Source organism: Cheilinus undulatus, linkage group 3 (genome assembly GCF_018320785.1).
Source record: "Cheilinus undulatus linkage group 3, ASM1832078v1, whole genome shotgun sequence".
Taxonomy (NCBI): domain Eukaryota; kingdom Metazoa; phylum Chordata; class Actinopteri; order Labriformes; family Labridae; genus Cheilinus; species Cheilinus undulatus.
Window position 1 is genome coordinate 40,358,264 of NC_054867.1, and position 24,972 is coordinate 40,383,235.

At 41.1% G+C, this 24,972-nt stretch overlaps 1 protein-coding gene across 2 annotated transcripts in view; it reads left to right on the forward strand.

Moving 5' to 3' along the window:
• cbfa2t2 (CBFA2/RUNX1 partner transcriptional co-repressor 2) overlaps positions 1-24,972 on the forward strand; it is a 61,571-nt gene that overhangs the window by 10,033 nt on the left and 26,566 nt on the right. The window contains exon 1 of one of the 2 annotated variants that reach the window (XM_041816058.1): positions 16,943-17,355. The exons of the other annotated variant lie outside the window; for it this stretch is intronic. The gene's annotated coding sequence lies outside the window, so the exon portion shown is untranslated. Of the gene's footprint in view, positions 1-16,942; positions 17,356-24,972 lie in introns of those variants that run through there. 2 annotated transcript variants of the gene reach the window in all.

A 24,972-nucleotide genomic window follows, 5' to 3' on the forward strand; every position in this document is an offset into this window, starting at 1 on the left:
GCTAGTAAGCAAGGCTTTGGACAGGGGTTTTTAAATTCCTGTCAGCGGCTGTTTCTCCGTTAGGTTTTTTAAAACTTTTTTCTAATTCAGCTTAATTTTTCACTACTTTTGAGACAAAAGTAGCTTAAGAATATTTTTTATTTTTGCGTTGTGAATGCTTTGCATAGTCATACATAGCTCTAAAATGACCTTGGTAGTGTTTCTCCATGCAGAAATCACTTCTTCTCCCCCATCTAGAGTTCCCCACTGCTGCGTAACTTCATCTGCAAAAACCCTATAACCAAAGCTTGACTTTACATTACATTTAAATGTACTGAGGGACTACAGACAATGTGCACTTTATTTATTTATTTGTTTATTCTTTGTGTTAGTGATGGTGGTGGTGGGGGGCTCCAATCAACCACTAAAAAAAACATTTTTCATCAGCTGATGTTTAATACACAGTTTCTAGATAGCTGCCTTCGAAGAATTTTTACTGTTTACTCCTTAAAATAATCTTGAATTAAAATCAAGTTGAGCAAATTAAACAGTGAATTAAAGTTTTCTTAGTCAAACACACACACACACACCCATATAAAGGGCTGCATTGCAACAGTGACAAGCCCAAACATCCCTCAGGCTTAACCTTGGGAAATGCCAGCACATGTCTCTCACAGTGTGTGTGGTGTGAGTGTGTGTGTGTGTGTGTGTATGTGCGTGTGAGCAAAGCCAGCCGTTATCTTCCTTCAACTTTAATTGAGCCCTTCAGAAATCCCCCAAAACTATTACACTCACACAAACAGAGCACGAGTTAAGCCTGCGGGCTGTATCTGTGCCTGGCCAGGTGTTCCCGGCTCTGCTGCCAGATGAACCACCTGCAGATCACAGGTGTGGCCGTCGTCAGGGAAGAGAACAACACAGCTGCTCCTACAGCCTGGGGAGGGGAGAAGGAGAGGAGGAAGGTTTATATAGAATCAACTGCTGGTAGCAGGAGGCTTTACAGACAAACACCAGTCAAAAATATACTGTAGGAGGAAACATCACATGACTTAAAGCTCAGTGTGATGGATGTAGTCACTTAAAGTTCATGATACTGAACACAGAAAACCATCTCTATGCTATTGCGTCATTTTGGTGACTCCTTTAAGTTGCAGCTTGAATGACTCATGACAAAACACAGTTTACATTTTGTCTTTTTTTGGTAAGACAAGCCATTTTCAGTTCCCTTTTAACTTCCAGAGGCTGAGTTTGATTTGTTTTTCTTTTACATTAAAATAATATTGATGTATGATAAATTGTGAATGATATAATGCAAATCTTGAGATCTAACATTGGTCATTTCTCCATTAAAGTGATAGCCAAGATGGTTCACAGGTCAGTTTGGTGCACCGAGTAACACGCTGAATATGTACCGTAAAAAAGGCGATCCCATATTAACCAATAGGTCACAGTTACACTTTTTTTTTTAACATCTTTGCTGCAAAGAAAAGCTTTTACTGTGGTCCTTTGCCCTTCTTTTAACAAAGAAATGTTGTCCAGTTCTGATTAAAGTGCCACTATAGCTACACCCAAGCTAATCACTTCGCTGGCTGCCATTGCCTACTGGCTTGCAGTACAAGTACCTGTAGCTACCACCCCTTTCTCTTTAAATGATGCTGATTAGTCTGTCTGTACATGTATGCATTTATGCATTTGTGTGTTTTTCATTTTGTATAGCTGGTGTTCTGGGGAAGATTATTCCACAGTTTATGAGCTGCTACTGCAAACGTACAATCGCCTCAGGATTTAAAATATGAATGAGGGACTGTTAAAAGTCAGCTATGTATGCAAGTGCCTTGAGGGTGATTATTTAAACTTTAAACTGTATTCTGTATTATAATAGAAGCCAATAGAGGGAAGCGGGAATTGGAGTGATATGGGAGTAATGACCAGAATTTGACCGTAACCTAGCAGCAGCATTTTGTACCAACTGTAGATGGGCTAATGAGGACTTAGTTACAGAAGTCTTAGCTGTTTCTTAGCTGAGAAAAGCAGGGCTTAACTAGTTTGGTGATCTGGGAGTCAAAGTTTAGGAGTTATCAAACAGAATGCCAAGATTCTTGAAGGCGAACTTAATGTTGGCAATGGAACCAAGATGCTGGGTGACATCCTTGCTAACATAGTAGGTGCCGATAATGAGGATTTCTGTTATATCCGGGTTGAGATGAAGGAAGTTTTGAGATCCAATTTAAAACTGAAACCAAACAGTTGTGAAGAGTGCTAAGATTGTTGAGATTGTTTGGTTTGAAGGAAAAATACAGATATCGTCGGCATAACAGCGGCAGGATGTATTAACAGATTGAAGTCAAGTACCCAGAGGGAACATGTAAAAAGAGAAAAGGACTGGGCTAAGTATAGACCCTTGTGGAACTCCATGTAACAGGGGAGCAGAGGAAATTACATTATGCTTGAAATGAACATTAAAATGTCTGTCAGAGAGGTAAGATAAACCATTTAAATGCGGTATCAGAGATGAAGTTTGACATGGTTAGCAATGCCATGAAAACAATTTCCTGTTTCCTAAACTTTGTTGACTTCTATACAAAAACAGAGCATTTGCATGCTTTCTATGCTACATCGCTGGCCTGTTCAGTACATTCAGACATTAACTGGAAGAATTACCCCTGTATGGATATAGTCAGTGTTTTATTTTGATGTCTTCCACAACTGTTATCATAGGTTATTGTATCAAAACGTGATGGTGCAAATGGGCAGGTTTGTGAGGATATGGCTTTGGTAATTTCTTTTTCAGTCATCCTTTAGCTTTCTGGTTTGTTTTTCCAAAGTAGATTCCCCTAGCTGTAATAGCTAAACCTGTTGGCAAAAATTCACAAAGACTGCATTATTAGTGGGAATATTGACAGATGGAAGAAGTTAGCATTAGTTTGGCTTCTCTGTAATGAATTCAACAAAGACTTATTCTTATGCCCTTAATGATGTAATTTTTGAGTTTAGGTTGGAAGATCAGCAATTCCCAATAAAAAGGTGTCAAAGTCACAAATGTTTGACTGGCCAGCTGTGAACAATGTACTTTATTGTGACTAAAATAAATCCTGTTTTACTGAGCAGACAGTCCAGTGTAGTGTCTATCTATGAGAACTGTGTGTGGGCTTGTTCGAACACACACTCTTTTTAAACACAACTTTTCCCAAACATGGGGTTGTTTATGGGAACTATTCATGTTTATGTGCCGACAATTGGGTGAGGCTGGCATCACAGAGCAAGTTTTGATCAGTGGTATCATTTTCTAATTAGCCAAATTGCTGCGTTTAGAGATCTAACTGTGGGTGCCGTGGATGGATGGATTTCCCCGACGGCGTATCTGCTACATAAGTTAAACAGGAGCGGCTGGAGAGGCTTTGAATAGTGCGTGGTTGTTGAATATCGTTTAAGATGGAGTTATTGGTGAGAAGGGTTTGGCGTCTGGATACGCACTTGGCCTCCCTGTGTGGAAACTTTAGGAAGATGCAGCCAAGTAGGCGTGAGACCCACGGCTCATAAATTTGAAGCACACAGGCTGCCACTCTCCCGTTCGGTCTGTCTTGTACCAAGACACGATATTGCTCTTCGTCACTTTCTCTTGCTTGTAAACCCACACTACTGCATGCATTTCTCCCTTACACTTGTACATTTGCTCATCTCTCCCTATCTCTGTCTTGTCTTTACACACACGCACACACTCGTTGCACCCGTAGTGCAGCCGAGTGTCTCCCTTCTGTGTGCCGAGTGTAACAGGAGATCTGAGGGTTTTCCGTGGGTGAGTAGGCGGGTCAGACCTTACTTAAACTAATGGCTCCCAGCAGTGTTGAATAGCCAGACACACTGGAGCCGAGGCCTGAGGTTTTGGAATGCCACTGCCGGCTCAATGCCTGCCTTTCATCGGCACCGAGAGAAGGAGAGAAAGAGAGAGAAAATAAGAGAAAGGAGGGGGAGGAGGGAGAGGAGAGGGAAAATACGGGAGCCATTTGTTTTGGGTGATACAGGGATGCCTGAAAAGGAGGGCACAATGGTCAGAGAGTGGAAGGACAGAGGAGGGGGGCAAGGTCGGTCTGGTGGATGGTGGGGGGACCAGGGGGGAGGAGGGGAGGCGTGTTTGGGGTAGTGAGGATGTCAGGAGGGGGTAAAGTACCAGTCAGTGGTTGTTTTGTGTTCAAGCACCGTGGGACCCCTCAGACCAGCCACCCATTTGTTTTGAATGTCTTTGGGATGAGCTGTGAATGAGTCTCAAGGGAATAAATATAGTTTTGAAGATAATTTAAGTGTGTTATCTCTTTTATGGCTGCTCCTTTTAACTGAGTAGCCATTAGGGACCAGCAGAAATAAATCTTGTCAGGAATGCCCTTCAGGTTTTCTAAAAATCTGAAAGGAGAATGATGTTGATTCCTTCAAAAGAGGAGTAAGCCAGGGAGGGTCTTGCTACAGATATTTTGAGTGGCATTTGCAACAGCCACTTCCACTGAATGTGAGCTTATTTTAACATGATCACAGCAGCAACAAGTAACAGCTAGCTAGACATGCTAAGTCATTAGTGAGGAACTTAAAAACTAAGCATTTCTTTTGATGGAAAAAGGCCCTTAGAAGAGTTTATTAAGGGCCTGTGTCCACTGTATCCAGTCATAGCACTCGCTTAAGAATAGTTCAACTTAAGAGAAACCATGGTACTCATCACTTCAAGGCCACCTGAAGGTTACCAATAAGTCAAACAAAAAAAGTACAGGAGTCCTAATTCTCACTTTGTCAAAAAATGCTACCTTGTCTTTTCGAGGACACAGTTTCCAAGTGTGGAACTGCGACTGAGGACAGTTTTAGTTTACACTATTTTATGTTTTCTTGTTGAAACTTTCTCAAATAAAGGAACATATTAAGCATGCAGAGCCATTTAAAACAGATTTAAACAATTTGAACCATGAGCCGCTCTCATCTCTTGCCCAAAATAGACAGTCAACCATATATATCTTGTTTTAGCAGATATGTACCGGCCACTTAATTAGGTACACCTTGCTAGTACTGGGTTGGACCTCCTTTTGCCTTTAGAATGGCCTCATGTTTTTGTTGCATTTTTTAACAAGGTGTTGGAAACATTCCTCAGAGATCCTGGTCCATTTTGACAAAGTGTTGCACATTTGTTCGCTGCACATCCATGATGTAAATCTCTCAAAGGTGCTCTATTGGATTGAGATCTGGTGACTCTGGAGGTCATGGGAGTACTGTGAACTCATTGTCATATTCAAGAAACCAGTTTGAGATAATTTGAGCTTTGTGCTATGTTTCATTATCCTGCTGGAAGCAACCTTGCGAAGATGGGTATACTGTGGTCATAAGGGGATGGTCATGGTCAGCAGCAATACTCAGGTAGGCTGTGGCTTTTAGATGATGCCCAATTGGTACTAAGGGGCCCAAAGTGCCAAGAAAATCTCCCCCACACCATCACACCACCACCAGCATGAACCGTTGACACAAGGCAGGATGGATCCATACTTTCATGTTGCTTACACCAAATTCTGACCCGACCATCTGACTGATGCAAAATGTACCACTAATTCTGTTGACACAAGAAATGGGACAGAGCAACACAGGATATGATGCCAATGTGTCAGTAGCTCCCAGACCTCACTGTTGACTGATAGGTTGGTGCCGGCCCACCCCATTCTAGGTGAAAACATTCTATCAAAATGAATGGCAGTTAAGGGAATAGATTTTGTCAGTCACAATTTAAAACTTTAAGATATAAAATCCTTACACTTCAACGGTCACTGAGAGTCCAAATCCAATGGCAAGTGAGATGGTACTTTAAAACTACAAAACAAAGGTTTACATGCACGAATGGCTGTTCAGACTTGCTCTGTCAAACTGGGCAAAATACCCCATCTTATGACCTGAGATGTCATAAATTGACATCACATACCTTATGTGTGTATGTTGACCTTGTTACATTGATTCTCAACTTCAAAAACATCATTATTACGTTGCTAATTGTGTAAAAAATATCTGTAACCAAACAGACTACAGCTCTTGTTGTTAGAGAGCAATGGCTAGTTCCATGTCAGTAGAACCAATTTAACAGTCTGACATTTGACTATACCACTGTAATCATCTCTATAAAAATATATGGTAGAGTTTTGCTTTTTTTATTATTTGGTGCTAAACACAATAGCATTCAATCGCTTAGCTTACAGTGTTCATTAATCTAGTACCATTCAAGAGCAGGACTTGCTTTCACCCAGATGGGTGCCTCGTCAGTCTGTGGAGCGTGAAATGATCTTTCACTGGTTATGTCAGAAGGGTAGTGCTTGTGTGATGTCTAGCCAGTCAGATAATGTTGTGGGTGTGACTTAAGGTGAGACTGTGGAGAGTTAAAATAAAGTCAGAGGGAAGGGCAAACCTTGCACTTGAGCCACAGTAGCGCACTTTTTAATTGACTTATTTATCAGTGATCGCTAAAATAAAAGGCTGATACAGGTAATTGGCCGAATGCCTAGTACTGGCCTCAATAACCAACAATCTATCGATCCCTAGTTTGTGAACAATGTTTGGTCCTGGGTCGTACAATGACTTCAGCCACTTGAAGGGAGAGTTATTGAAGTATAGGGAGACCCAGCCAACTAGCAGCACTCATGCACCTTATATGAAAGTTGTGATGGCACTAGGTGGAGCTGACACGCACCCCAGATGTCACCCTGGAAAAGAAGTAATCACCACCGCCAGTAAAAAAAAAAAAAAAAAATTGAATCAAATAGAAACTGTTTGTGAACACAGGGCCAGTCAGTTTCTTAAGATGCAAGCTTAAATGCTACTATACAATAATTTTCATCAGAGCTGAAGGGGCTTTGTCTCTGAAGGGAGAGCAAAGAACAGCATTCTGCTGATGGACAGTGATGAAGAAGGATGGTTCTTTCAATCACCTGAAAAGCATTTTTTTTAAGTGCAGAACAGTTTGCAAGGACGGCTTTTCAGATGGTTCTGTGCAGTAGACCATCTGGTGTGTCAGGTTTTGCAGCGAGGAAAACAGCTGTCTGCCAAATTTAAAAAATGCACATTTGAAAATTATTGACATCAGCAGAGTACAAGCTTTTTTGGAGTCTTTATTCTACCCCACTTTATTCTACCACTGTGAAATAGAAGAGGTAGAACCTAACATCAGACAAATAGCTTCAAATATGCTCAGTAAGGTCCTTGCTGATTTACACAAAGTGTAAACATAAAAACTTTTGTTTGTTTACAAGGAAAATCCACAGGGCCCTGGTAAATCTAAGTGGTGGAACAAAAAATGATTTAAAAAGACTTTTGAAGGTTTTTTTTTTAGTTTTGAATAAGACTTCTGAAGTACCAGCATGTGTGTGTGGGAAAAGGCGATGTTATGGGAATCTCATCCTTTCCAGCGTCATTCTCCTGTACCATTCTTAAGATTTCCCATCCAGAACAGACATACAGTAAAATCAGTTGTTTTTATGGCCTATCATTTATCAGATCCTTGCAGACAGCATTACCAACACGAGGCATCTTACTTTATCTGTAATGCATTTTTCCCTGTTTGTTTGTTGCTGTTTTTTACAGTAAATGTCCCTTTAAACAGGCACGGGCCTTGTAAATGGCATGTCCCTATTAGATAAATGTGCTGTAGAAGATGTAATGGAAAATGTGGCCATGTGAGATCAGACAGGGAAATCTATGACTGCATCAGATTAGTGAACAGTGATGAGAAGGGGGGGAAGAGAGGAAGAGGTGGGAGGGGAAGCATGCTGGAAAGATTGTTAGAAAGGGGAGGGCAGCAATAACAAGGCTTGGTGGGAAACCCAGTAATAACATGAATTATTGACCAAGTGGCATTTTGATCTGATATGGCTACGGAAAGAGGGAGGGAAAAAAGTGTATGAGGGGAAACGACTTTGGCTTTTGGACTTTTTGAGAGCATTTACAGGTATCAGGTATTAACCCTCATCAGCTCTTTTAAGCAGCCTTTTATTTCAACAAGACTATCTGGTTGACCCCACAAATATATTATTTTTACTCATCTTGTGTCTTTCCACTGAACCCCTGGGCATTAAATATTAACACAAAATTAATTTGGTTCAAGGATTGCTCCCTGTGGAACTCCATTGTTGCAATCTGCAAAAGACAAGCATACTTTTGGTTTATGTGCACTCCTTGTTTTTAATTTTGGGGCTATTTTATGCTTCTATTAAAGAGACAGCACAGTGGATGGTGTATGAAATTGTGAGAGTGGAGAGTGACAAGGGGAAGGGGCCGAGTGTTGGAGACACAGCTGGGATACATACTTTGAGGACTTGCCTCTGTACATGGTGCATGTGACCTAACCATCAGGTCAACTAGAACCTGGCAGTGTTTTCTGTAGTTTTAGGTATGACTTTTTCCATGTTAAAGCTATACAATGACTGTTCGGAGCAATATGATTACCAGTGTCAAAAACCTTTTGAAATCATAGATTTGATCCAAACTGCATGGGGTGCATTCTCAGACTGTAAATGATGGTGGTCACCATACTCAAAATGTTTTTTTTTAAATTAATTTTTATGCCTGGTTCAGACTGGGTCTGCTTTTGGTCTGTATCTGTGAGCTACAAGAAAACTGATAAAATATGGACGAAATAAAAGCAGAGAAGGGACAGGTTTTGAATGTTTAGCATAACCGAGCATGTAAGTCAACATAAAAACAGACAAAGAAAGAGAGCTTAGGCTGGCCTTAAGCCTCCTGATGATCAGGTACACTGCACTGGATTACACCTTGTCTCAACGTACGTATGCATCAGATGTCTGTGTATCTGAAAATATATGGATGTGTCCTCCTACTGTCCAATGCAAGGAATTGCATTTTTTATGAATTGCTTTAAAGCTGATACACTACCAGTATAACCTGACACGCCAGATGGATGTGTTTCACACAAAGCTGTATTAAAAATCCCTTGCTCTGTTTAACAGCACTTGGGAAATATGAACAAAAATTGAATTTTTACATAGGGAGACTAATAAATCTGTCCCTACAAAGCAAGAATTTACCTTAGTAGTGGGTTAGTGGGTTAGATGTGTTTCACACATCAATCTGGTAAACCTCCCATAGACAGCGTATGGGAAAGGGCAGAGCCTTTGAAAAAAAAATTGGAGGGTGACTGGATGAACGTTCTGTCTGTCACATCTTTACAGGCCAATCACAGCAACAAAGCATGTGACATCATAGCCCCAAAACAAGGCGCACCGCTTACAACAAGTAAAATCCTAGAATAAAGTTATGGAGAAAAAAAAAGCTACAGCTGAGTAAACGCCATAAAGTGCTGCATAATGTGAACCATGGCAACTGTAGACATGTCAGTACACGACTTTTATAGTTTTTAAAAAAGAAAACAATACTGCTCTGTGTTCTTCTTCTCCTAACATGTCATATTGTCAAGTTCTGATAAAACTGGCACTTTAGCAGCATCCATGCTAATGTCTTCTGCCATAATTCAAACTGGCCTTTTGTCGCTGCTTGCTTAGGTCACGACTCTGCCGAGCCTGAAAGTACTGCCCCTCAACGCTGATTGGTCCTGTCACTGACTGGCCTACACTGTTCAGATGAGAGCTTTGCAAGATGGATTCACCAGTAAGAAACACGGAAAAGGGCGAATCCATCTGCTTTGCAAGGTTACTACCAGTAGCCTCTGGAGAGAGGATGATAATGCCACTATTTTATGCCATTAAGCAGCTCTGAGCATGAGAGAACAGGACTAATGTTGCATATCAAGAAATTGATGAAGAAGTCCAACCAGGAAAGCAGCATATTTTCATAAACAGACATATGAATGGCTGAACAAGCTAAGCTAACCTGTTTAGCCATTCAAATGTTTATGTGTTAAATAACACCTTTTTGTATCTAATCATCTTGTCCTAACCTTTCACTTAAATGTTTAAATATATCTGCCACTAGTAAGACAATCTTACAGCACTTCATATTGACTGATAAATCCTCTCATATTTCATATACAAATCTACAGAAAAATTTCAAATTTTCAACGTACTTGTGCCACTTTCAGAACGAAAATATTACAGAGGGGAGGAGTTCCATAGGGACGTCAGACATGAAGGACATTCCCATAGGAATGAATGCGCTTCCAGTTGAGTTACCTCCCTAACCATATGTGTGTGGAAACAAGGCTGTGGAGTCATATCAACCATGTCCCTAATTCTGCATAACTTGTAGAGACAAGTAATTAAGTGATTTTTAAAAAGTCCCTTCAAGATGTTAACCATTATTACCAAAATTGTTTTTGAACCACCAGGGGATGCCGCTTGGATGCAATCAAAAGACTGCAGATTGTCCATGTGGCAGCCGCCTGGTCTTTATATGTTCTTGTTGTATGGTTTTTAAACATAGTCTGACCGTTTTGTCTTTATTTTCATTTGATAGTTGAGCTTGTTGTTTCCCATAGAGATCTACTATCAAGGGAAGTGGAGTTTGTGGGAATCAGACCAGGATCAGCTGCTCTGGCTCACTATCCACACTGTATGAAGACAGACAAGCTTCATTACTGATAAGGCCATATTCACACGACAGACACATGCACACAAATTCTCACAGTTTGAGCTAATGCTGTGTGGAGTTGGATGCTTTTGACTAAAGGAAGTTGTGGTTGGGAAACGAATACAAAGCATAGTTTATTTTATTTTGTCTATGAAAATCTCTGTCATCGTTTCACACTGAATTGGCAGCAGCTCTCACCGTGAAATCCCATCGTCCAGGATTACACTCTCCAACTCCTCAGTGAGTGCTGGGAACTAAATAGTCCCACCATGTGTGAGCTGTATTCACTTCTGAAATTGATTCCTGCACAGTTTGGGGTGCGGATAGAGTTTCTTTTTTCTTCAAGTCCAAGCTAGTTGCTGATGTGGCCTGTTGCCCCACAGACCTTCTTTGGAGATAATTTCTTTTTCATGCTGGTTGCACTACAAGACAGCTGAAGGAAACTTAAGGAAGTCTTTGGAGTGTCCATTAGAAATTATGTCAGCACAACTAAAACTTGACTTCCAAAATACATGTAAAAATGTAAGCATGGCTAAAAATGTAGTCACATTTCTTAAAACTGGACTAACACACCTAGATAGTTTGGTTAGGGGCCAGTTAACTCTTGCATGTTCAGTTGGACCAAAAACTTCCAATGGGTTCTTCACAACAATGGTTGAATCAATGACCTGCATAGGAAAGCAAGACGTCCCTAAAAGTTCAGCTGTGGGAATTCAAAATGAGTCTTCAGAGGACATCAGAAGATCCTCAGCCAAGCTCACCAGTACACTAGGCTCCTGGTGGAGCAGTCACAGAAGGTTCCCATCATCAAACAGCTGAGCCCACTGAAGGTTATCCAGGATTTGGTTCCTAAAGTCCTACAGGCCCTCTGGGTGCCTAAAAGGACCCCTTCCAGTGACATTCCCCCCCGAAGTTCTTTCGAAACTGTTCATATTCCCAAAGCTGTCCAGGATGTAGTCTCCTGATCACTTTCCACCGCACTCCATCAGGCCACCTTCTCTCGGCCTGTGAGAAACATAATGGCCCACTCCATCAAGGGAAAGGTGAGACAGAATTTCCCATCCAACTCTTTAAGGAGGAAGCTGGACTGAGGTGTTGAAAATCATCACCGATGTAGGAGTGGAGCACATCTGTGATTTGTTTGAGCCAAAAACTCAAACAAACCTACTGTCCAACCTCCAACTGTCACGGCTGATGTGGAGCCTTTACAAGGCCCAAAACCAGAACCTGCTGCTTCAATGCTGTCACCGCAACCTCCTAACACCATGTTAGCCACAACCTCAACCTGGAGGTTGAGGTTGTGGAAGAGCAGTCAGGCCAACCAACAGACTTCACTTTGATCCAGTCAACAGGACCCCATGGTGCCCTGCCAGCTGAACCTCCAGTCATGAATTCAGTCATAGGGTGTAAGTTTGTGAAAGAGCAGCAAATCTAAGAACCAGACCTGAATATGGTTCCCTCTCCACCACCTACATCAGCTGATGCCTTTGAACACCCTGCCTTCAGTCAGGATGTTCAAGAAGTCAGCCAACAGACTCTGCTGCAGTGACACTGTCGCCACAACCTCCAAATACCCCACTAGCTGAACTTACAGTCATGGATTCAGGCCTTGTCCACACAGAGACAAAAATTATATATTTACATTTCGTTTTGAAAAAGTTTTCCGTTTCATGGGATCATTTCAGGAAATGTCCGCGAAAGCATGGAACCATTGAAAACGCTGTAATATATATGTAACGCTGCCACGGAAATGGACTTAAAGAGAGACAAAGATTACAGAAAACTGCCACAAACTTTCTTCTAGTTGCTCTCCTGGTTGTTCTCCGCAACATCTAGTGTGTGCTGTTCTCATGCTGGTAAAGGAAATCAGACTTTGCTGTGAAAGCCATAATAAGCCCAGTAGCTTCTGCGCATGAAAACAACCCTGTAATCCACCATTGTTGTTTTGGCTTGACCCGCGCGTGCGGCTTAAGTGGGTTATGCTTTGTATGGCATCATCGTTTCAAGAAAGATGCGGTTGGCTGTCCGTGCTAAGATGAAACGGTAAGCACTGACAAATTTGTTCACTCTGGGACCTGGTTTCAAAAAGTAGCACTTACGGCCTCCCAGAATGCCATTTCTGTGTGGATAAAATGCCAATACGACAAAAAACTTTTGCATATACTCCTGAATTTGTTTCCGTGTGGACAGGGCCTCAGTCCTTGGGGGTGAGGTTGGAGCCCTTCCAAGAACCAGACATGATAATAGTGCATTCTGCACCTCTTTCAGTGGAATACAATGAAAAACCCCGTGGTGTCAGTCAGGCTGAAACAGAAGAGCTTTTACAAGGCCAGGATCCAGACTCTACTGCTGCAATGCAGTTGGAAATGCCCTGCTGTCATTCAGGCTGCAAATAAAGAGTCTTTACCTGTCTCAGTGCGACCTTTAGGCCCTGCTTACACAACATTGTGCTTCATTTTCCATCTGCATTCTCAAAAAGGTTTAGAATGGTGCAGAGTGGTGTTGGTTATGTCAGACCACAAGAGTTTTTGTCATTCCCAGTGTTCATGTTTACGTCAGAAGTTTTAAGATGGTGATGACTCAGCCAGGCAAAAGTGGCTAAATTAATGTTGTCTGGTCTCTAAACCTAAATCCTGAACTGTATTTTCTTTATTTGTTCCCTCATGCTCACACCAGTAGAGCCCCCTGCTTTGGTTATTGACTGTGTTGTGAGAAAGCTCAGATATCCACAGCTAATTAGCATATAATGGGAGTTATCCATTAGCCTCTGTTTACCCTTTCTGAATGGTATTCATGCAGTTTGGTTGGCTGCATCAATTGTCATGATAATTAGCACTAAAAGAACACTGTTTTCATGTGCACACAGTGATTCAGAGAGGTCAAAGGGGAATTTTGTTGTTGGTAGTTTTTTTTTCATTATAGTTTCACTTGGACTTGGCTGAGACTACTGTAGTTCTCAATTTGTGATAAAAGCATTGTTTTTTAAATGTCTGTCATCAAGATCTCATTGAATTTGCATAACTGAAAAATGAAACTGCATGTTAATAGAGGAGTGTGCTTAAAGTGGATTATTCCCCTTTTACTTGAATGACACATTCCTTTGTAAAAAAAAAAAAAAAAAAAAAAACCCAGAGGTTTCTGCATCACTGAGTGGCATCTTACTTACTCTGTCATCATGTCTTAGAATGCCTCACTCCCTGTTTCCTCCTCTCTTTTTTCCATCCTTTTTTTTAAAAAAAAGTGCTGTTTACTTTTTCTAAAAGTGGAAGTTTGGTGAGGGAGCGTGTGAACAGAAACAGATGCTGCAGAGTCTCTAGCTCCCTCTCTCTCTTTCTTTCTCACACACATGCAAACACACACAATAGCAAACAGCTGCATGCAGATAACTGTAAAAGGAAGCCTTACAGCAGCAAGCCAACTTTCCATTACAAGGAAAACATGTAAAGTGTGGTAAATGATACAGTGCAGTATAGTGCAGTCCCACAGGAGACTTTGAACTGGAACATTTTGGATGATCGCACATACAATAAAAGTAGCTTCTTTTGTGTTGGCTCTAAGTCAGTATAGCTGTTTATATAGCCTTCATCTTGATCTGTTAAAAATGCATCTGTGATATAATTTTTCCTCACAGTGACAGCCAGCTTCTCATATTTCCTCTGAGCGGAAGCAGTGATTCAGATTGAGCACTGCCCTGCATTAAAACAGCACAGGTAGCGGGGGGGGGGGGGGGGGGCAGGGGTGGGGTCATGTTGCTTCAGGTAATGTTGAGACATTGTTAACGATTCAGGAAGTCCAGAAGAAACAGATTTAAGTGTTTAAAGGCTTAGCAGACACTAAAACACTTTGGTGGGACTCTTTCAGACCAACTCCCAGCTTCCTGTTTTTTGAATGGAGCCAGTCCTTCTGTAGGAATTAACCTGCATTTCAGTAGAAGTTTACTATTTTGGATGCAAACATGTGCTTACAACTAGTGTTGTACTCAGGACCAAACTATCTGAGACCAAGACAAGACCAAAACTTTTGGGGATCTAGACCGAGTCAAGACAGAGACCATAAAAATCCGTTTTAAAAAACCATTACAAGGTTGAACAGTTAAAGAGCATTCTCTCTTTAATTTTAGTTTTCTTTTTAGTAAATTTGACTGATAAAAACAGGTGTCTGCAACTCTTGCAAAGGACAACATGCAAAATTCTCAAATTTGTTCAACTAACTTATAAAAAATTAATCCTTATTTGGATTTAAAAGCCACTGACAAACCCCTAATTATTTTAAATATCTGAAAAGAAGATGTTTATCTAGATTTGTCAGGTGAATGAGGCCAAAAGTAAGTGTTCAGAGGTATTTCTGACTAGAAATAAGATGGAATGATGTCTGAGTTTTTGCAGATGTAGCTATTTGTGTTTTTTGAAGGTCTTTCTTTTCCATACCATGTTGCCCAGGTGGATGTGAAGTACATCCCATGCAATGGTTATGTAAAACAGTCAATCTGCTGACCCCTGAGTGGTCAGAGAGTATTGTCACTTGGAGTGTCATAGAGAAGTGTCATCCTCTCGTTGTCGGCCTCATACAGTTGTATTACCTCCCAGACTCTCCTGTACTTTTTAATAGTATCTTGTCTCTGCTTGTTACTGTCTCTAGAATAGAACTTGTGTTCTTACCTACTTTGAGATGGAACTATCAAAGTATAAATAGTAATGGAAAATGAAATGCCTGGTACTGAAATATCCCCGTGCTTGTAGGAAATGTGGTAAAGAACCACAAATGGCCTTTTTGAGCTATAACCATAGCTTGTCTAAACTCTGCATGTTAACATACTGAACTGTCTGTCACTGGTTGGAAATGTTAGATATCACAGTATCTGATATTTTTCTAACCCTGGGCTTTTGTTTTGGTTTCATGAAAACATTTTTGTCCTTTTTCTACCAGATTGTGAATTTGGCCTCACCTGCAAAAGATGAAAGACTCTGAACATCCCTCCCATCTATGAGGCAACCTTGTGTTCCTTGTGCTCCAGCAAGATTTCAACACTGTATACCTCAGAATCTGGCCCATTTTAAAGTGTAACCGAAGTGAAATGATTTTTCAACCCACGACAGCGAAAATGGCTAAAGACTCGGAGCACGTTCACTCCTCTGCCACCTGCATGCCTCATCGCACCTGGCTTCAAATCTGAGTAGCCTTTGTCCGTTTAGCGGTGTCGTTTTCAGCTCACCACCTACAATGTGCTATAATAGCACGCTGGCTACTGAAGCTTCAGATGCGAGGCCTTCCTCCATCTCTCCATCTCTTCCACCCCCTCCCTCTGCTCTTCTCTCACTGCCACCTGGCCCTGCCTGTGAGCCTGCTGGCTGACCAGATGCACCCTGAATAAAGGCAAGAGGAGGGGAGATAGAGGTTATTATGGGTGATTATGCGCTTAAATGTAATTTTTTATAACCCATAAACCTACACTGGTCCTTTTTGTGATACTTTGAAACAATTAGACACCTTGTTAGCGTGGATTGGACACCAAATTTGAGAGTATCACACCTTAAGATATTCATGATTGCTCACAAGTGTGCAAAAGAAGGGCTCCTCCTCTAAATGAAGTGTTTGTGTTTATCCGACAGCTTTTATCTGCTTGTTTGTTTACTCAGCCGAGTGTTTGTGGATTTTCACACGTTGATCATGCTCTATTAATTGTCTCTACTCTAATTAAAAGCAGATTAATGTCTTGTTTACTCCACTCGGGATGAACTTAGCACCATGATCTGCACTGATCTGCAGCTCCATTATCTTAACCTGCATTGTGTCTGCGGCGGCACTTGTGCGTGAGGCATAAATCAGGCGGTGATTTAACTTTAACTCAGTGAAGATGGAGCGCTCAGGAGAAGAGAGAAGGAGCAAGAGGAGAAGAATAACTCATTCATGCTCCTCAAGTGGTCCCCCTGATGTGTTAGCTGGCAAGGCAGCCGCATTAAGGAGCAGAAACAAAAGAGGGCATCAATGAAAGAGCCTGCAGGGGGGGGGGGGGGGGGGGGTAGGTATAAAAAAATTTTAAAGGGAGACCCCCCTCCCTCCTTCTCACACACATGCAGATGCAAACACACACACTTTTGTCCCCCTTGGCACAGCTCCTTGTTTAGCCTTTAGGTGCCAAAGCAATTAGTTATGTTAATTGCAAGGGCCATCGCCGGTGAATGCAGGTTGAATGGAGCCAGTCAGCAGTGGATGATTGGCCGGGATCCATTGGGGGGAATGGGTGAAGAGGAGAAGGGGGGGTTGTGACGTAGGCGGAGCACCCGGCCCGTGAAAACAGAGGAGAGGAGAGTGTGTGGGAAAACAGGGGAGGAGCTAGAAAGAAAGAGAGAGAGACAGAGAGAGAGAGAGAGGGATCAGGAGGGTGGGAGGCTCAGAGCTTGAGAGAGCGAGCACAGAGGAGGACGCAGAGTCATACTGAGAGAGAGAGAGAGAGAGTGAAGAATTAAGTCAATCAGCAGGGGCAGATTGAGTAAACTGGATAGTAAGAGTAGTAGAGAGAGCTTCAAACAGGAGAAAGAGGAAAAGTGAGGCGCAGAAAGTAGAGAGACATAGTGTGTCTACTGCAGTGTTTTAGACCTGGTCTGCTCTGTGATCTGTCTCCATCTGGGTGCCATCTGTGTCTCTGGCTCTGGCCTTCGCCACACTGGAGCTCACATATGTGGGAATGCAAACACATGCCTGACATATGAAGGCGTGGAGTCAAAGAAAGAGACAAAAAGGAAAGGATAAGAAAGGCAAGAAACCGCACCACTGCAGCTGACTTTTTTCTCAAAGGACTGAAGAGTGGACTCTACTAGAGAGGAGGTAAGAGGAACAGGAGTCTTACTGGGTTGAATTGTAGCCGTTTAAAGCTTTTTGTGAGAGTGTCTGCTTTTGCAAACGGTGCTTTTTTTCTCTGTGTGTGTTTCATCCTAATTCCCAGAGCGGCTCTGTACTGTACAGATGGTGCCTCATCCTCTCCTCTTTATCTCTTCATCCTTGTCCTCTGAGGTAGGAGGGATGAGTTTGTCTGCCTGCTTCCTTTTTTCGCTGCCATATGGACAAAAAAGTACTGATTGCTTGGGAGACTCTTGCCAGTTTTGTTAAATTTTTGAAGATTCTGATGTTTTGCTTGAGACTCTTTAAAGATCAAGTTGAATTTTTTGAGATAAAAGCACATAAAGTACTCCATGTGGGCTCTGTACCTTCATAAACTTTCTCTGTTTGGAATGATTTGGCTACACAAGTGGCAGATCTAATTTTTTAAAAGGATGCTGTGTCAATTCAACATAGTAGATTTAGTTATGCTACCAAAACACATTCCTGGAATCTTTTTTTGAGCACAAAATCAGCTACATTCCTAGCTCAAGCAGCCAAAAAAATGAAGCCTTCTGTTGTTTCTTTCTTTTTCAACTCTCCCTGATCCCCTCCCATCTGTTTCCACTTGTGGTGAAGGAAAAAAAAAAGAAAAGTCTACCTGCGTGGATGATGATTCCTCCTTTTTTCTCCATAAGTAATACTTGTGTGTAAACATCACAAAGTGCTACCTACACCCCAGCTGTGTTATTGGCTCCATGTGTGAAAGGGGCTTGTCTCTCTCAGCTGTCATTTTGTAATCAGCGTTTTTTTCTTCCACATGGCAAGCAGAGCAGAAGAAAATAGGTAAAGGAGACGTGTGCATCTGTTGTGTAGTTTTCCCAGACATATGGGGAAGAGGAGGGGAACTGCTGGGTCGCTCTTTCATGCTGTGCCTACATGTTATACAACCCAAGCATCAGTGGGAACGTGGATACCAACAGAGGGCAAAATGTCACATAAATGCACCTAGAGCAAAAGCACCTCAAGATGCACTGTTTCTGGAGCCCTTTTTTTTAAATCTCTTTTCTGAAGTAGCTTGGCAGAGAAAGTGTTTTAGTGCATGCAAGAAGAAAAAAAGAAGGTGTGTGAAGGAGAAACAGACAGAAAAACAAAACAAGAGACCTGGCTAGTGTCAAGCCAGGCCAGGCCAATCCAGTCCTTCAGGGAGATAGGAGGGACAAGCAGTCAGCTGCACAATCTCAAAGCAGAGACCCCTGAATGGCCTGCTGGACACTGTCACCCTCTTGACAGCAGGCTCTGTTCTGCGTCTGTGCACATGAGAGAGTCTGTATTTTTGTGCAGAGATCAAGGATGTGACATTTTATTCATAAAAGTCATTTTATATCCATTCATTTTTGATGCACAGCTGCTGTATTTGCTTGTGGGGTCAGCATGTTTGATCCCACGCTTGATCAAGGTTGGCAATGTTAGATATTTTGTTAAAATCAACAGTACTGAAAAGGACTGCAATTTTCTATGTGTTAAAATAATCTGTTTACATGCATGCAAATAATTATATGAAATCATACACATGCAGACTTAGCTAGATGCACTATCACCTTGATATCCTTCATTGCTGACATGTTGGACATCATTGCAGTACTGTGCAGCCATGACTATTTGCTATGAAGAACTCTTTCTTAAGGCTGTTAAAAAATGAGTTAATTGATAAATCCAACTTAGCTATTTCAGCTCTATTTTTCTAAGTTGATAGAACACATTTTTATTTTGTTAGGTAAATAGTACCCTATCATTCTAGGTATTTTTTGTCAAATTATTTGACAGTCATCACTTAATCTGCATAGTTTTCCTGGAATTCCTTTGGCATTTGACACTTTTGCACCATGGATGAAGTTACTGACTCGGTTAGAGAAGTCCCACCTGTGGGGAGCAATCAAAATATATGGTAAACTGAATATGACTGAATAGGATCTCCTGGAGCAGTGTGCAATACTGCATTTTTTTCTTATTAAGACAGTCTGTATGTTTACATGCATGCAAATAATGATATACATTCCAATAAAATTGGCTTTTAAAATATATGTAAACAGCCTGACTGAAACCAGACCAATTCACAATTCTCAAAAATGAAATAACTTGCATGATCTGGTCTGAGATCGACTGACTCTTACACCTCAGTTGAACCCAAGCTGGACTTCAGGTGTTCTGAGCATGCTCTACGTCCTCTGCACCAGGCTTTGACCTAGAAGTCCAGAAGCATAAATGCATAGCATAGCAGAAGTCTTGCTGTCATCTGCTTTTGGTTATCACTTTAAACTAGGCCACTGATTCCCACCCTGGGCTCCATGGAGGGGTGTGATGCTTTGTCTGCGCTAAGTTTGTCAAAATATAGCAAAGACTTGATAGCTTATATGAAGATCTTCTGCAGGAGGAAGTATATAAGCTTATTTTGTTGGGGATTTATCAGTGAAAACATTTAAAATTGATGGTAACTTTGACAGCAAAGTATCAAAGTTAAAGTATGGGGATCGTGACAACCTTAAGTGCAGGTTGAGTCCAAGGCAGTGAGTGTGTTTGCATGTATGCACCAGGTGTCCTCTAGACATTGTGTCTCCTCAAGTACAAGGTTGCTTGTCTTATATAGCTCTCTGTTGCTTTTCTTCCCAGCTGTGAGTTTCCCTGCTAATAAATACAGAAACAGACCACCATGACCCCTGCTATAATCTAAAGAATCCATCCACAGAATACCCTCCTTTTTCACCCAACACTCACATTCACACAGAACAGAGCAGCTGCTTCAATGCAGGAAGTGCTCTATTAGTTCCAGTGGCGAAGACTGTGATATCTGGCCCCCGGGGGTTCAATGAGAGGTTGTGTGTTTCGCTTATGTTTCTCTGTGTGTGGACATGAAAGGGTTAGGTCATTTACTCAACAGAAAATCACTCAATGACTGCAAGTAGTGCTCTGAAAGATTGTTTCGTTGCAGGGAATGTCTCCAGACGGTGTGGAAATGGCTATTTTTTTTGTGTGCGTGTCAGTGAGTGTGCAGATGTAGATTTGTGTCAATGAACAGTGAGCCACCTGTGCTCTCCCCTGTCTATACTACTGCAAACTCATCAACATTGTATGGGAGCTCCTTGTGCTGTAAGTGCATGAGTCAGGGGGCTCTTCCTGGGGTCTATTGACCCTTTGCTGGCCGCAAAGGCCCACTCATTGAACCAGGACAAGACTTTTATTCTCTGTGTTGGTGTGGTCTGTGAGGGGAGAGTATCAACACATGCTTAAACGACTATGAAGTGACCTCGGCTGAATACACCGAATAAATTATACAAAGTTTTGGCATCCTTTTATGGTTTCTACATTTTGGCAAACTTTGACGAATAACATGAGCTGGAAAACACAGCCAGAACTTTTCCAGGGAACACTAAAGGTACAATATGTAGAATTTTACATTGAAATAATTGTAATTTTTAAAAAGGCTCACCCATGTTACACAAATTCTAAATGAGTTCTCACATTACCTCAAATATTTCCAATAGTTTACAATGCAGTTGCAGTTGCAACAGGACATGCCTGTTACAGTGGCTGTCATGTCTGAGCCACAGTGACAGACACAACTTGTTTGAAATGTTTGAATTACTGGATGTTACCTGACAGACTGCTACATTATTTCAGTGTTAACTGCTACTGGAAGCAGTCGTTCTGTTGCTGTATCTCATTCATGTTCTGTGCTTCTTACTTGTGGTAGACCATGATTTTTCTCCTGTGTAGAGTTGCAGGTTCCATCATCCCAGCTGATTAAGGACTGGTCATTAAAAACTGCCTTCATAAGATGTATTTACAAAACAGTAAGCCTTTCACTTAATGATGGAGAAAAGCTGTTAAAAGTGCCCTTCCTCGATGCATTCTTCTGATTTCTTGGTACTGTTTGGTGTATGTCCTCCCCAACTCTCTCTCCCCATATTTCCTGTCTCTTTTCAGCTGTCCTATCAAAATAAAGGCAAAAAAGCACAAACAGTAACCTTTTTTTCTTTTTTTGAGCAATCCCAGAATGCTTTGTGAGTCGCTTGTGGCTCTTACCAGTCTATCACTACTTATTTTTTTGTTCTTGTTTTGATAGAGAGCCTCCTGGGGATGAAATTTAGATACTGTGCATTAATGCTAAATTGCTAGCGAATATTTGCTTTCTTACTCAACATTAATGCCTCTCTGACATAGTTTTTGGGCTTCTAAGTGTAGTTTAAGTATTTTTTTGCACTTGATTACTTTTTAGGCCACCAATTCCTAAAAATTTGGCCCATTTCTTACATTCCCGTCAAACTTAACTGGACATTTGTCCAAATTATACTCCTTTTTTAACTTACATAAATGGAAGTAACTGTCACTTTATTTGTTGAGTTTTTAAATAGAAAATGCATGACTTTCACACTTCAATACAGCATAAACTTTGTTTGTGCAAGCTTGATTACTTTTTATTTTTTGTCAGACACAGTAGATTTAAGTCTTAATGTAGATCAGCCAAGCAAAAAATGTAGCTAAAAGCAGCTAAACCCATGTAGGTTCTCAGTGTGTTTGGCAGTTCTTTAGCTGCATTTTGACCCTCAACCAAAGTATTGTAAGGAAGGCTTTAGGCTCAGCTTTCTACATAGAGAGATAAGTGCTGCTACTCTGGAGCAAGATGCATTTAAAACTGTAAAAGAAAACTTTCTTTTTTCCAAGTAAAACCTAAACCATACTCTGAATACTCATCAGCATGCATGAACCGAGTCAGCTTGTGTTGTTGGCTTCGTGGGTGGACCAGAAATGGGTGGTGCAGCCTCTCTGGATGAATTGTCTTTCATACTCATTATTTTCTCCTTTCTTTCTTTTTGCACTTTTCCCACTGAGAGAGTGTGATGGAAATGTTTATATTTTCACTCACATGAGAGAAAAAACCTTCATTGGTTTTGCTGTGACTGTACAACCAGACACAAACCCACACTGACACTTTAAGGAACAACTGTTTTCAAGTCATAAAAAAAGAAACGCAGTGTTCTTAAACATATGTTCACTCAAACCCATACACAACACAGCCACAATAACATACATCACTTCTACCCACACATCCACAAACACACGCTCATCCTCCACAGCTATCTCTTTCTCATTCCCCTTATTGTTTTGAGCACAGCTGGCCTCTTTGTTTTACTTATCAGTCTCTCTCAGCGGCTGTGGAGCTCTGCTCTTTTATACAGCTGGGGCTAAAGCTCTGTTTATGGACTCTGTGGACCATACTTTACCTACAGCTCAGCTTTGATTCACTGAATCCCCCCAAAAACCTGAGGGCGGTAGATTAGTCGTCTGCGCAGACCATGCTTGGGGAAAAGAAGATAATGTCTTTGTTTAACGACAATACAGTAAGCAGGATTGTTTGTGGTTTTTGATGAGTTTTTGTAAGTGCTCGGTGATGTGAGTCACATTCAGTGTGTTTCGAAACGGGATTACAGGTGTGGGAAAATCCAGTGACCAAGAAAATGGTGTTTTTCTCGTGGTTTCCAAAAGCAAATTTCACATCTGTGCTCCTGAATTTTTTTTTTTTTTTTTGTTAAGTGGGGGCAAACGGAGGGGGCTCTCAGGGGGCAGAACATGACAAAGAAACCAACACGAAGATGGTCGAAAGGAGCAAATGAGTAAGGCTATGATGACAATTTTGCTTTTTTTTTAATCAATTATACATGCAGTACAAGACATTCCTTGTTTTATTAAAATAGTGGAGAAGAACATGAAGCACTGGATGACCAAAAGCATAATAATGCAATATACTCATACACACAAAAATTGCTTGAAATGAATGTCATGAACTCAGCTAAACTCATCTTCTCATGGACAATTTGATAAACAGCTGTCTGGAAAAATCCTGGGTAAAGTTCGAGTGAAGATAGGCCATTTGTATCATAGACTATATAAAATGTGGACATAATCTCAGTGATGTCATCCATTGTCACAAATGTGGAATTTTGAAGCCCAAAGATGGCGATTGTCTTATTCCTTAAGGGTGAACAGCTTTAAAGTGCCTTGCAGCCGTATCAGTCATGCCCTTCATCACACACAACTCTTACCCTTCTTAAAGTCAATATGGATGACTTATAAAAAAAAACTACCAACAAGGATATGAACTATTAAAACCGACCATATTTTCCCCAGGCTGTAAAAAGTCTTCATTATGCCAGTAGAATTGGCATTTTAACATGCCATGTACATGAAGCAAGCCCACAGACTCCAGGAAATACAGAGCTCAGCAGTGTCTAGCACTTTTGGCTGTGCTGGTTCCTGAAGTAAAATTCCCTATTCAAATCTCCCTGAGACATTTTGCAAAGTCCCTACTACAACACTTTTAATGCATGAACCAAGCTAACCTTGGTACCTAGGTACCTGAATACTCATTAATAGCTATATTCTTTACAGGGACAAGAGGGCTACATATTCCACAATCCATTGTGATTTATTTTATTTGTTGTAAATGATAAATGAAATGATAGCTTTTCAGGTTTTTGAACCATATATTTACCTTATCCTACACTTATCTATTTTATAGTGTTTAAATTTGGAACAATGCCATATTATGTGGTAATTTAAGTATTTATCACTTCATACGGTGGTGGCATGCACTGTCATCATTAACAGTCGATAGCCTTTGTTTGCAGGCTGGGAAGACATTTTCATGTAATTCGACACTCCACCAATCAGAGATATTGCTGTGGTACTCAAGGATTGTGGGTATTGCAGTATTTTTTGGCTGAGATTCCAGATGAATTAAACTTTTCGTAAAACCAGGTTGATATCTTGATAACTTTTGTCTTCTACTGGAGCATACAGCATCATTTCACTCTTATGTATCTTGTGGTAAGTGTAGCTGGGATACTTCAGATCATATGGCTTTTAATATAAAGCAGCTATGGAGAAAATGAATGGGTTTTTTACTTCCTGAACCACACTGTTGAGGCCTTTGGATGAAGCTTGAGTGAAGTCAGCGGTTTGTTTATTGATGGAGGCTTTGAGAAAAATCTGCAGCTCAATTAAAAATGTCCTGCACAAACATTAGATCAGCCAAATAACAGGATGAAGAATTGAAATGGAGGTAGGCCCCAAGCCTCCAGACAAAACACCCCTTGTGAAGCATGTGCAAACAGAAGCAATAACTATTTCAGATTTGTTATCAAACCAGGCTGTTAGCATCTTTAGTTATTAAGAAAATTGGCATTTTAACATGGTTGTGTATATGACTTTCAGCACTTCTGCGCCAGCCTCTAGAGGACACTTAAGGAACTACAGTTTTTCTGCTTAAACATTGGGTTCATTTTTCAACACTTGAGGTTGCCCCTTGAACAAGTCTCCAGCTGACACTTTTTGATGCACAACCACATTGGCTTTAAAACACTCCTGAGATTGCCATCTACATTGTGATCACACATGCACCTCACCCTGCAAATTTCTGAAAAATTTTTTCAGGAGTTTTGTGTCTGTGTAAAAGCACTGAAAGGCAATATCTCCAAAATGCTAGTGAACATCCATCAACTGTCATGTTTACTGTCAAGACTCTCCAGATAAACGTCAGCAAAGCTCTTGAGATGAAACAAAACATCG